This window comes from Cupressus sempervirens, chromosome 2 (genome assembly GCF_028749045.1).
Source record: "Cupressus sempervirens isolate cs-2001-9-10 chromosome 2, ASM2874904v1, whole genome shotgun sequence".
In the NCBI taxonomy this organism is placed as follows: Eukaryota; Viridiplantae; Streptophyta; class Pinopsida; order Cupressales; family Cupressaceae; genus Cupressus; species Cupressus sempervirens.
In genome coordinates this window covers 379332644-379346583 of record NC_143119.1, presented here as the reverse complement: position 1 = coordinate 379346583, position 13940 = coordinate 379332644, and positions in this window count along the sequence as shown.

Here is a 13940-nt window from a genome sequence, read left to right as displayed (position 1 = left end):
AAATGGCTCTGAACACCCCCAAGTGCACCCAGATAGTGTAGACTATGTTAGTGACATAGTTGGGTCCTAGATGGGAATAGTTGGTAGTTTTAGGGCGTAGTTGGGAAGTCAGGTGCAGAGTGTGGGGAAATGGTGCCTAGACAAGACCCAAAAATTGAAAATTTCAAAACTACACTCCCAAGTTTGCCTAAATAGTGTAGATTGCATCAATGACATAGTTGGGGCCCAGTTGGGGGTATTTGGTAAGTTAGAAACAACACAAAGAGGTTTTGGTGGCTTCTGGGCTCCTAAAACTGCTCCTAGGGGTCCCAAGTGCGCCCTGACAGAGCAGAGTGTGCCCTAGGATAGTAAGCTAATAGAATGCATTGAAAAAGAGAATATAAGAATTTTACTAGACCCCCTAATTAATCTAGGTGTGAAAAGGAAGAGAAAATATTCATTATACCCTTCCAAGTGAGCTCCTTCCTTGCACCTACAAGCATAAAACAAGAAAACCCAAGTTAGATATGCATGTTTACGTTAGGTTCACCAAATGTAGGACTAGAAAACAAGTTAAATGCATAACATACTATGAGAAAATCACAAACTCAATCAACATATATTAGCACCCACTAGTCTATCATGAAAGCCAAACTAATCAAAAGAAAGAAAACATAATTAAAAACTCCCTTTTCTATTTGTAGCTCACATGTCCTTCTTTCTTCTCCAAATGATTGTAGCTCCAATTTGCCTATAGTGCACACAAGATTGAAGAAAATAGCCTATGATAGGGATAAAGCCATGAGAATACTTGAAGTGTGATTTAATGTGAGAGCAAGAATGCAAAATGCAAAGAAGTAGAGACTCAAAGACTCAAAGATTTGGATTTTCAAAACTTAAGCCAAGTGTCATGATGATGGAATATTGTATAGAATATTTGAATTAAAAATCCTCTTATTCCACAAAATAAGAATTAGTAGAAAATGGAATTAATGATGGAAAATGGAACTTAGGAAATTAATAATTTCCATGGTTTGAAGATAATGAATCAATTAATTAATACAATTAATTAATTGAGGATGATAATTAGGAAGAATAATTATAAAGAATAGGATTAAATTATGGGTTATTTAATCTTGTAGAGAAAATTAGCAGATGATTGGCCAAATTGATTAAATGAATGTGACTGTATCCTTTGATGAAAGTGTGATAATGATATAGATCAAATAAGATGATGATTAGCAGATCAAAGCCATGATTAGATTGATTGATTGAAGTTGATAACATGCCAAGGACACATGACATGAATTGGTTGATATGTAACATTTAACTGACATTGTAAATGCTACAGGAATGAAATTGATTGATAAGGTTTGATCATAATAACATTGACAGACGCTGTCAATATTATTAAAATGGTTGATGATACCATGATCTGACATTGAAAGCCTCAACAATATCAAAAAATGGATGATATGAATGACAGTTTGACCTAGCACTGAGAGCCATGATAGTACTAAGGTCAGATTGATAAGATTGATAAGTTGATAGGTTTCCAAGACACTGAAAGCCACAACAATACCTAGGAGCGAATAAATGATGATTGATTTGGGATGTTTGATATGTTTTGGGTTGATTAGGACTGATTCTGAGTGATTTTGGGTTGATTTGGGGTGATTTTGAGTTGATTTGAAAGTGTTTTGAGTTGATTTGATATGATTCTAAGTTGACATGAAATTGATGTGAAAGAGGATACAAATGACAAAATATGGTCAATCTGGCCAATAGATCAGAGTTAGCAAAATGAGAAAATGGGACAAATTAGTATGAAGAAGTGATGAAACTATAGATGCAAACCATTTTTGAGTGTCTACAGGGATAAATAGAAAAATCAGTAGGAAACTGAATGCTAGAAAAGAAGGTTTATTCATGCTGATGCAGATTCAAGAACGTATAAACATGATTTGGATGGAGGTTCCCTTTGGTTGGACTACTTGGGTAGTCAATTACTATGATGTTCTTAGTTAGTTAGTCCTTCTCCTCTTTTTGTTATGTGGTACAGCTGAGTCTGTTCTTCCTTTGTGAGGCTTGGCCTCCTTGTTGATTTTTGTGGTGGTACTTTGGTTGCTCTATATTTTCTGAAACTCTTATATCTAATAGAAAGAAAAAAATACACATTTCTTTGACTTAGCTTCCAACTTGGTTCTATTGTCAGAATCTATATGGGAAAATGCTTCACAGTTGAAGGTTTTGAGAAAAGAATAACTCAATTTCTTACTAGTCCATGCTTCCTCTAGAATACCACATCACAAATGAGTAGAGGGACCTCTTTTAATCAAATATATAGTATTATTGATAGAGGGAAACCCTGCATGCAACCTCATGCTTCTTTCACACTAAATTATAGTCATGTTCATGTGTTCAACCACTCCATCTTCCTATGGAGTCCTTGGAATAGTTTTGTATCTATGAATACCATTAGTGGAGTAATAATCCTCAAATTTATGACTACAATACTCACCATCATGTTATCAAATTTGAGAAATTTTTATTTCCTACTGGTCTAATTTCCCATGAAGAATTTCCATTTCTTTATAAATTGAAATACATTATATTTATCTTTAAAGAAATAAACCCATACTTTTCTAGTTACATCATCAATAAATGTAACATAATAATGAGAGCCACCAAGGGAAGATACCTAAGCTAGTCCCCATACATCTATATGCTTGAGCTCTAATATCTCACTTTTCTTTTCCTTCCCAGTCTTTACAAAAATCACTCTCTTTTGTTTTCTATAAACACAACTTTCACAAAAATCCATATTAACACATTTCAAACCTAATCAAAATTTCTTTTAATGAATTACTTTTATACATTTCTCACTCATATTCCCAAGTTTGTTGTGCCATAACATTGTATCAAAATCTATAACATTTATTTGTTCTCCCTACTCAACTATAGTAAATATTCCTAAACATTTATTTTTCTCTAAAACAATCAAAGTAGAAGGAACAATATGACCTATACAAAGATATAAAGTTCTTACTTTCACACCTTTTTATATTACAAGGGAACCTTTTGAAACCTTCCAATTTTATCATTAAAAGTAACTACACAACACTCATCACCAAGTTTCCTTGCTAAAATTAAATTCCTACTTAGCCTTAGACCATGTATTACCTCGTGTAGTAGCCAATGATTCCCATTCTGCAACTTAATATTAACTTTTTCCTTTCCAACAATCTAACAAGGTTCATTATCCCCCAAATAAATAAGCCCAAAATCCCCTTAGACTTAGTCAATAAGATAACCTCTATGAGGTGTAGCATGAAATGAAGCATTAGAATCTAAAACCCATGAATCTTCAATAGTTTCTAAAGAAAGAAGCAAATCATCCTCTTTGGATTTGTTAATTGCCACATTTTCCTCTATTTTTCCTTCTAGTTTATCTCTTCATTTTTCTTTTGTGTCCAACAATATTTCTTCTTATGCACTGGTTTACCACATTACTAGCAATCTCTCGGTCCTCTAGATTGAGACCTCTTCCCCTTTGACTTTCCTCTAGATTTCCCATGATTTCTAGAATTATTTCCTGTCCTAGTCATTTTGCCTCTTCTTTGTGTGTTTAAAGAACTTCCTAATGTAGATCCACTTGAGGTTTTCCTACGAGTTTTTGTACTCAAAATAACACTAGTCACGTCATCAAGTTTGATTCAGAAATAGAATTACTCACAACCATTATGAAGCCATTCCAACTTTCAAGGAGAAGAATACAAAATGAAGAGAGACCTAATTTCTTCATCAAAATTAATACCCATAGAAGATAACAAACTAGTAATAGTATTAAATTCATTTAAAAGATCTACAATATATCCACCTTCTATCATCTTCATATTAAATAAATGCTTCATGAGAAATACCTTATTTTAAGTAGAGGTATTTTCATATAGTTTTTCTAGGGTTTGCATCAACTCTCTCATTGCCTTTTATTTTGTAATGTTAAATGTCAGCAATGGTGCTAGGCATAATCAAATAATTCCAAGTTCCTTTCTATCTAAAATTTCTCATTCCTCATTTTTCATAGTTCCCTAATTCTTGGTATTTCCTTCCAATGGCTTCCATAAGTCCTTCTGGAAAGATATTTATTCATTTCCATTGTCCATAACTAAAAGTTCTACCCATTAAACTTGTCAACCCTCAGCTTACCCTCATTTGCCATCTCTTCCACTCAACCATGAGACCTTTTTGCAGAGGATCACTAAGAAAATAAAAAAATGAAAACAATCTAGCTAAAAAAAATGATGATTGCCTGGCTCTCATACCACTTGTTAGGATCAACCTTAGACAGAAATAATGGTTACATGAAAATATAACAAATACCATAAATAGTAGATCACATAAAAGAGAACACAAGACACCAAGATTTAATGTGGCTCACCCAAAACCTAGGCTATGTCCACCAACAAAAAGTCCAATATTATTATTATGCATTGATTAAAATCCACAATCCCTTACAACTCAATACCACTACAAGAAGCTTCAATATCACCATTACATTATGAAATCCCTAACTCTATGTTTTTTTTATACAAGCTTCTATCATTTACAAAATTAGGTATAGAATAAGTTGTCTAATAGTAAAAATAGTACATGCTACCCCAAGACCCTGCAAGGGCACTACCCATTAACCCCATCTTGGGGGCACTGCTCCCAAATCCCCATAGAAATAATATGGTGAGAAAACCACACTGAATAAACCTCTAAGTCTGATTATTCTCCACATAAAATCAAATATCACATAAACATGCAAAGAACACATAAGTGATCTAACTACTATGGGTTTAGTATGATCATATAATATATATAATATTATTTTAAATAAATTGACATAATCCCCTAAAGAATGTAGAACTACAATCACAAAGGAGGAAATATCACATAAGAAATACAAAGAAGAATCTTTTTGGACCATGACCTAGAGACCAAAAAGAATCAATGCTACCAAGCCACAAATCCATGTAGATATCATGAGTAAAACATAACATGAAACAACATATAGAAGAATAGAGATAAATTTAGAGGAATAATACAATAGTTTGATTATTTTATCAACTTGTACCAATGAAGCAACAAAGATCATATAAATTAATCTAACAACATCTAGCAAACATGTTGTAGGAGAAACACAATAAATAGACAAATACACAAAATAGCTGCCATGAAGGACTAATCAATCAAGTGCACTACCTACTCTCCCCATCTCATTTTATATCTAATGTAGTAGTGGCAAGTGAAAGCCTTTAAAAAGTGAACAGTGGTGAGTTCCAAGGTATCGACTATCCCAATTTTGGATCCAAGTACCCAATGTTTATCACAAGTAGGGTAAGGACTAAGGGAAATGGCTATCACAACCCAAACACCCAAGGCAACCTAATCATTTGGCTATGCCAAGTCCAAGACACCAAACAATTGAGAAGTTACTAAGAGGTTTCTCTATCCCAATAAGAAATCAAACCCCATGAAATTTATTATAGGACTAGGGGTGACATAAAATCACTATTATGGTCTATTTAGGTCCAATTATTTTAGTTCAAATGGTTCTTTCAACCAAAAGTAATAGTACTAAGTTGCTTCACAAACTAAGAATTTGGCTTATAGCCCTTCCAAACTAGTATTTTGAAACCAAATCAAAATCATTCCAAAAAAAGTATGAATTAGATTGAGGATATTGACACACTTTTGGGACTTATTGAACATATCCAAGCACCAAGACTTGAAACCAAATGGAGGCCATTGATTTATCCAATTTTAGGACAGGGCTGATAGGCCTAATTAGGTCTAAATAGCACTATAAGTGCTTTTTACTCTAAGCAAATGGCAAGATAAATGATAAGGTCCTTTGAGGGCATGTAAAAGGGTTCCAAATCTAGAATCTAGGGTCTTTATGAATCCCCAATCAAGTTTTATCATGACTATACTAAGTCACTAGTAGGTGTACATATGGTCCTGTACACCTAGGGATTTATGACAAACAAACCTCTTTGTAGAACTCCATCTCTAGCTTTAATTTTCTAAAAGAACATAAACAAAGGTTGAATTCCACCAAGGTGCATTGGATTCCAATGGTCTAATTGGGTCAAAAGATCAAACCCTATCTGAAACCTGATAGAAACTCTCAACGTAGGTAAGCAAACAAGAAACTCTGATAACTTTTGATCTAGGATGAGTTAGATCATGAAACCTATTGCATTTCAAAGTAGATTGTAATAAAAAACTTTTGATCTCAATGATCCATGTACATAGGCCTGTACTTATCCATACTAGGGCACTATTCTTAATACTTGTAAAGATTTTTTTGTTATTTTATTGATAAAATTGCCAAATTACATCTCCTTGTCTATCACCCACCTCTAAGGGCTTATATAGTCACTCCCAGTGGTTACATAACCTTTTTAAACAAATATCCATTTGGGATTTTTGTTTACAATGTTTGACAACTTTTAAGAAAGTTGCTCAAAAGTTGCATGACAACTTTTAGAGCAACATTTACCTAATTTGCAAAATTGCAAAAATAATGACCAAACTTGATCCTTGCATTAAAATAATGATCCAAAATGGATCTTAAAAATTGAAACATGAAAAATCCTAAGGTTCTATGATTTTTAGACATATAGATCATTTGTTGATCATAGTTAGCCAGGGGCTTATAATTGTGCCAACCCTGGAACTAGGCCTTACAACTTGGTCTAGGTGCCTAATTAAGAACTCTAAGCTAGTTAGAGAGTTTAGGAATTTTAGGTGTGTTTTTTGATGAATTTAGATTAGGTACTCCTACACCATACTCCCCTTGAGTTTCAAAAATCAAGTCCCTACTTGAGGGTAACTACTCCACCGAAGTCCCATGCTATTTGATTTGGTTTTTGGTCAACCATGTAGTATCTATATTGGGGAGTCACTTTTATTTGAGTAAGTATTGCATGTACTTCTTAGTTCTCATTTGCCTTGATATCTTTGTGTCTAATATTTCTTTTAACTCCACTATTTTTCTTTGGGGAAGATTGGTAACATAGTTTTCCTCTTTGATGTCTTCACCTTGCTCATTTAGTGAACCTAATATAGCTTTGTATGGTGTGAGCTCTACCACATTGAATAATGGAGAGATTGGCAAAGTTGGAGTAAGGGAGATTTCATAGGAATTCTCACCTATTTTTTAAGTATGTTTCAAGGACCTACTTTCTTCGTTTGTAATTTAGAGTATCTACACTTAGGTAGTCTCTCTTTCCTTAGCAATGCCCAAACCCTATCTCTTACTTTGAATTGGACCTCTCTTCTTTTACCAAAACTTTCTTTATACTTCAAAATTGATCTTTGTAATGCTCCTTTTACTTTCTATTATACCTTTATGATGAGATGTAATAGATTTTGTCCTTGGGCACTGATTTTGAGATCAGAGGGAAATTCCATTAGATCAACTAATCCCTTGGCATGCAAACCATATATTGCTTGGAATAGAGTTTTACCAGTTGAGCTAATTATAGAGTCATTGAAGGAAAAATCTACTTGGAGAAGGATTGTATCCCAACTTTGTGAGTATTACTTGGTTAGGAATCTTAACAAATTTCCTAGGGACCTATTTACTACCTTAGTCTACCCATCTATTTGTGGGTGATATGCAAAGCTATAGGTGAGGTTTGTTCCCAACTTCTTAAATAGTGTCCTCCAAAAATGTCCTTGGAACTTTACATCCCTATTAGATACAATTATCTAAGGTAAGCCATGAATTCTTACTAATTATTTGGAGAATAGATTGGCTATGTGAGATGCATCATTTGTACTTTTGCATGGTACAAAATGAACCATTTTGTTGAACCTATCCACTATGGAAAAAGCACTATCAAATCCTTGCTTGGTTTTAGGAAGCCCCATTACAAAATCCATCGATATGGATTCACAAGGTCTTGAAGTGATAGGTAAGGGTTGGTAGAGCCCTTGATTTTTTATCATTGCTTTAGCTTGTTGGTAGATTGTGCAAGTTTCTATAAACTTTTTGACATCATTGTTCAACATAGGCCAAAAAAAATCCTCTTCACCATGTCTACTATTTTATCAATGCAAAAGTGACCTCCTAGGCTAGCACAATGATTTTCCCTTATTATATTTGTCTTCATTGAGCAAGTTGGTATATATAGTTGTGCTCCTTGAATAGAAGTCCATTCTGAATCATATATTCAAAAAAGTTAGTGTGATATATGGCCTTCATTTTTGTGAAAATCTGATAAACTTCTACAAAATCAAGGTCATCTAGGTACAAGTGCTTGAGGGACTCAATTCCCTTACTTTGTAATTTCACTTCTTCAATTAGACCAATCCTCCTACTAAGGGCATCAACATTTTTTTTTGCTACACCCTTTTTATTCTTAATGTTGAAGGTATAGGCCTACAATTACTCGACCCATTTTAGATCCATGACTAAGATTTTTTCTTGTGAACTGAGGAAGCTTAATGTATGGTTGTTAATGTAGGCTACAAATTATTTTGAGATAAAATAGTGCCTCCATTTCTTGAAGGCTTGGACCATGGCATAAAGCTCTAGGTCATATGTAGAGTACTTTCTCTTAGTCTCATTCAACATTTTTGAGAAGAAAGCAATTGGTTTGCCTTCTTGGCTTAGGACTGCACCTATAGCCAAATTGCTTGCATCTATTTCTACAATTAAGACTTTGTTAAAATCAAGGAGGACCAACATAGGCTATAGACAGACTCTATTCTTCAAGTATTAGAATGCACCATTAGCTTCCTTTGTCCATGAAAACTTAGTCTTCTTCCCATTTTTCATTATTTCAAGCATTGGTGAACACACATGATTGAAAATTTTTGACATAGAAAGTTGAAATCCCATGGAAGCTTCTTATATCACCTTGGTTCTTTGGTGGAGGCCAATTAATGATTGCTTCTACCTTCTTAGGGTCCATCTTGAGGGTACCTCGTGAGATCAAAAATCCTAGGAACACAAGTTCCTTCCTCATAAATATGAACTTCTCCAAGTTGATTACCAACTTGTATTGACGGAGTCTTCTTAGTACCTATTCCATATGATCAAGGTGGTCTTCCTTGCTATGACCAAATATTAGTATGTCATCAAGGTAAATAACAACAAATTTGTTAATGAAATATTGAATATCTCATTCATAAGCCTCATAAAAGTACTATGGGCATTAGGCCAAAGGGAATTACTAACCATTCAAAAAAACCTTTAGTAGTCCTGAATGTTTTTTCCATTCATCTCCTAGTTTGATTTTGATTTGATGGTAATTAGACTTTAATTCTATCTTGGTGAAATAGCAAGCACCTCCTAGTTGATTCAATAGGTGCTCAATCCTTGGAATGGGGAACCTATACCTTATTGTGATTTTTTTAGGGCCAAGCTATTAGTGCATAATGTACATTTTCCATCCTTTTTAGGGGCCAAGAATATAGGTACTACACAAGGATTGAGACTCTTTCGAATGAGCCCTCTTTCTAACAATTTAGTGACCTATTTTGTAATCTCTGCATGCTGCAATGGTGTCATTTTTTATGGTGCCTTATTAGGTATGGATACACCTAGTATGAGGTCTATTTGATGACTAATGTCCCTAATGGGAGAGAGGCTAGTGGTAACATCACTCATAATGACATCTTTATACTTTTGTAGCAGTTCCATGACCTCATTTGGTATAGGCTCTTCTTGATCAAACCTGATGTTATTTTTGGGATTTGAGATTAATACAAATGGATCAACATTAGGTTCTTTCAAGATTTTTAACATCTCTTTTTCTCCCATGATAATCACAATGGGTTTTTTTTCATATTTGTTATTCGGCAAGGGCTTCATAGTGAAGGTATTCCTATCTTTAGTGATAAAGTAGGTGTTCTTCCTACAATGGTGTATGGCATCAACATCAAATTTCTAAGGTCTTCCTAGAAGGACTTGTGATGCATCCATTTCAACCACATCACAAAGAACTTTGTCCCTAAAATTTGAAATTGAGAACTCTATGCATGCTTTTTTTGTTACTAGAGTTTGTTGGCCTTTGGTTAACCATGAAACATGATAGTGGAAAGGGTGTGGTTTCTTAGCAAGGTTTAACTTATGAATCATTTCACAAGATACAAGATTTTTAGTAGAACTAAAATCTATAAGAATATTTCATCCCTTTCCATGATATTTGATCTTTGTCCTAAAGAGATTCTTCCTTTGTGTAGCTTCTTGGGTTTGTGGTACTTGAAGGAAGACCTGTCTCATCATCAAACACACCCCTCCTTCTAGTTCTAAGTTTCTAGCATCAGCACTGCCTTCTTACTTATCTTCTTGGACAAGTTGTGATGTCCTCTCGCCTTGGTTATTTTTGTTCCTCATCTTGGGGCATCTTTGTACATGGTTTCCATTTGGATGCAATAGAAACATTTCAATGGTTCATTACCTCTTCCTAAATTTTTCCTTCCTCTCTTGAAAGGACTTCTTCCTCTATAGTTTCCCCTTGAATTAGAGTCACTATTTTTTTTTTCTCCTTGGTTAGGTGTCTTTCTTCTACTACCACTATTTTGTCCCTTGTTCCAATAGTTTCCTTTGCCTCTAAATTTCTTTTGACCATCATTACTCTTCCCTTTGCCAAAATCCTATTTTCTCTTCCATTTTTCCTCTACCTTTAGTTCCATTAGGTAGTACTTATTGACTATGATAGGAAATATAGGCTTAGTTCCTTTGGAATGGGTACCTTCAAGCCATTCACTTTGGAATGGGTACCTTGCCAATTTATCTTCCTCATCTTTTTCCACATTGGTCTTTGTACATAATTTAGGAACTCCTCAGTGTATGAGTCTACATCCACATCCTTTTGTTTCAAACTTTGCTTCCTCCTATGGATTTTTACATCATAGTCCTTTGGTACATATGTCTCTTTAATCAAGGGTATCATCCTCTTCCATGAATTAATCATGGTCTTCCCATTCTTCACCCTCTCTATTTGGAGGAAGTTCCACCAAGTTAGGGCTGCTCAAGTCAACTTGGATCTTGCCACCTTTACCCTATGCTTTTGAGGGATGTCCTTACATTAAAATAATTTTGTCCAAGCATCTATCAAATCCATATGAAACATACATCATTTGGTCCATATTTTTCTTTGTCTTGTGCTTCTTGATCTTGGCCTTATTTTTCCCTAAGACAAATTTTTACAAATCCAAGGCTAAATTTGCATTCATCTAGCCATTGAAGATTGACAAATCTTTCTTTTCCTCCATGGTTCTACTTCCCATGGATTTTAAGGCATCTATGAAATGCCTCTGGTTTGTAGGGATGTGTTATTCAGAGTCATCCTCCTCTTCTTCACTCCCTTCTTCATTTTCAAACCCATCTTCTTTGTCCTTTTTATCAAGCTTCTTCTCAAGTTTTTGAAGCCTCTTAGTTAAGGATTTATTTGTGGCCTTTTTCTCTCTCACCATATTTCTCTCTCACCATCATTTCTAACTCACTATTTGTGACCCTTGCAGGGATATCCTCATTCTCAAGATTAGACATGGCTCTGGTACCACTTGATGTAGCAGTGGCAAGCGAAAGCCTTCAAATACTAAATAATGGTGAGTTTCAAGGTATCAACTATCCCAAGTTTGGATCCAAGTGCCCAATACTTATCATAGGTAGGGTAAGAAGTAAAGGAAATGGCTATCAGAGCCAAAACACACAAGGAAATCTAATCACAAGGCTATGCTAATTCTAAGACACCAAAAAATTGAGAAGTTACTAAGAGGTCTCTCTAGCCCAATAGGAAATCAAACCCCATGAAACATCTTATAGGACCAAGGGTGACCTACGATCACTTTTTGGACCTAATTATGTCCTATTATTTTAGTTCCAATGGTTCTTTCAACCAAAAGCAATCCATAGTACTAAGTTTCTTCACAAACTAAGAATGTGGCTTGTATCCCTTCCAAACTAGTATTTGAATCTAGATAAAAATAACTCTAAAAAAAATATGAATTATATTGAGAATATTGACACCCTTTTGGGACTTATGGAATATATCAAAGCACCAAGACATGAAACCAAATGGAGGTCACTCATTTATCCAATTTTAGGATAGGGTCGATAGGCCTAATTAGTTCTGAATTGCACTACAAGTGCTTCTTCCTCCAAGACAATTCCAAGATCAATGATGGGGTACCTTGAGGTCATATACAATGGTTAAAAATCTAGAATCTTGAGTCTTGATGAATCCCCAATTGAGTTTTATCATGATTGTACTAAGTCACTGGTAGGTGTACATATAGGCCTATACACCTAGGGCTTTACAAAAAACACACCAATCTGAAAAACTCAACCTCTAACCTATATTTTCTTAAAGCACATAAAAAATGTTTAATTCCATCAAGGGGAATCATATTTACATGGTGGAATTGGGTCAAAAGATCAAACCCTATCTGAAACCTGCTGGAAACTCTTAGTTTGGGCAAGCAAACAAGAAACTCTAATAACTTTTGATTCAAGGTGAGTTAGATCATGAAACCTATTGCATTTGAAATTAGATTGGATAGAAAAATAATTTATCTCAAGTATTCATGTACATAGGCCTATACCTATCAGTACCAAGGGATTGTTTATAGAATTGTAGAGAAATGATTATTATTTTATTGATAAAATTGCCAAATTACATCTCCTTGCCTATCACCCACCTGTAAGGGCTTGTATAGGCACTCCAATGGTTACATAATTTTTTTGAACCAACTAACTATTTGGGAAATTTTTTTACAATTTTTGACAACTTTTAAGAAAGTTGCTCAAAAGTTGCATGACAACTTTTAGAGAAACTTTTGCCTAATTTGTAGAATTGCAAAACTAATGACCAAACTTGGTCCTAGCATTAAAGTAATGATCCAACATGGATATTAAACCTTAAAAACATGAAAATTCCTAAGGTCCTATGATTTTTATACCTATAGACCATTTTTTGACCATAGTTAGCTAGGGGCTTATAACTGTGCCAACCCTAGAACTAGGCCTCACAACTTGGTCTAGGTGCCTGATTAAGAAATCTAAGGTAATTATAGAGTTTAGGACTTTTAGGTGTGTTTTTTGTTGAGTTTAGAGTAGGTTCTCTTGAACCAATATCATTTAGAGAAGGTAGGTAACTTGCAAGAGGGACTATATCCAACACATTAGGATTGATAGCTAGTTCCAAACAAGGATCCTCTTGAGAATCACAATGTTCAATACCAGGTGTAAGTGTTAATTGTGAGGAAAGTATATTAGGTAAATCAACATCAATGTCAATGGTTTCATATTCATCATTAACATCAATAGTATCATCAAGAGTATCTTCATCATCTAAATTAATCAAAATAGGATGTAAGATACAAATATAATCATTAGAATCATGTAACTTATTATCAACAACAACTTCTTCTAAATAATCATGCATAGTTGTATCCAAAGAATGCATAGATTTTTTAATAGTAGAATTATAAGATTTAGTCAGAGAATGATTCTTCTTATGAAATTCATTAGTAGATCAATTATATTTTTTATTGCATGAAATTTGTTGAGAACTAGGAGGAACAATTACTGAATGCTTCACAGGTTATATAGGAGGATTAACATGATTGCTAGTAGATTGAAAAGAAATAGGAGAATCTTGATTAATATTTGTAGAAGCCACAGATAAAGGAGGTATAGAAGGTGTTGGCCTAGTTTTTCACCATTCCTATTGTGTGCATTTAGTAATGAAAAACCCTAAGTATGTGCCTTGAAAATTTTTGAAATTAGGTCAAACCCTAGGTAAAATTCATAAAAAAAACCCTAATACATTATCTGGTTTTACCCTAGCTTCTGAAAAAAATATTAGGAGCCATTTTTCAAATTATTTTAGGTAGTTAACATTTACCCTAAGGTCTGGCTTATGCAAGTGTGTCATCATTAAAATTTT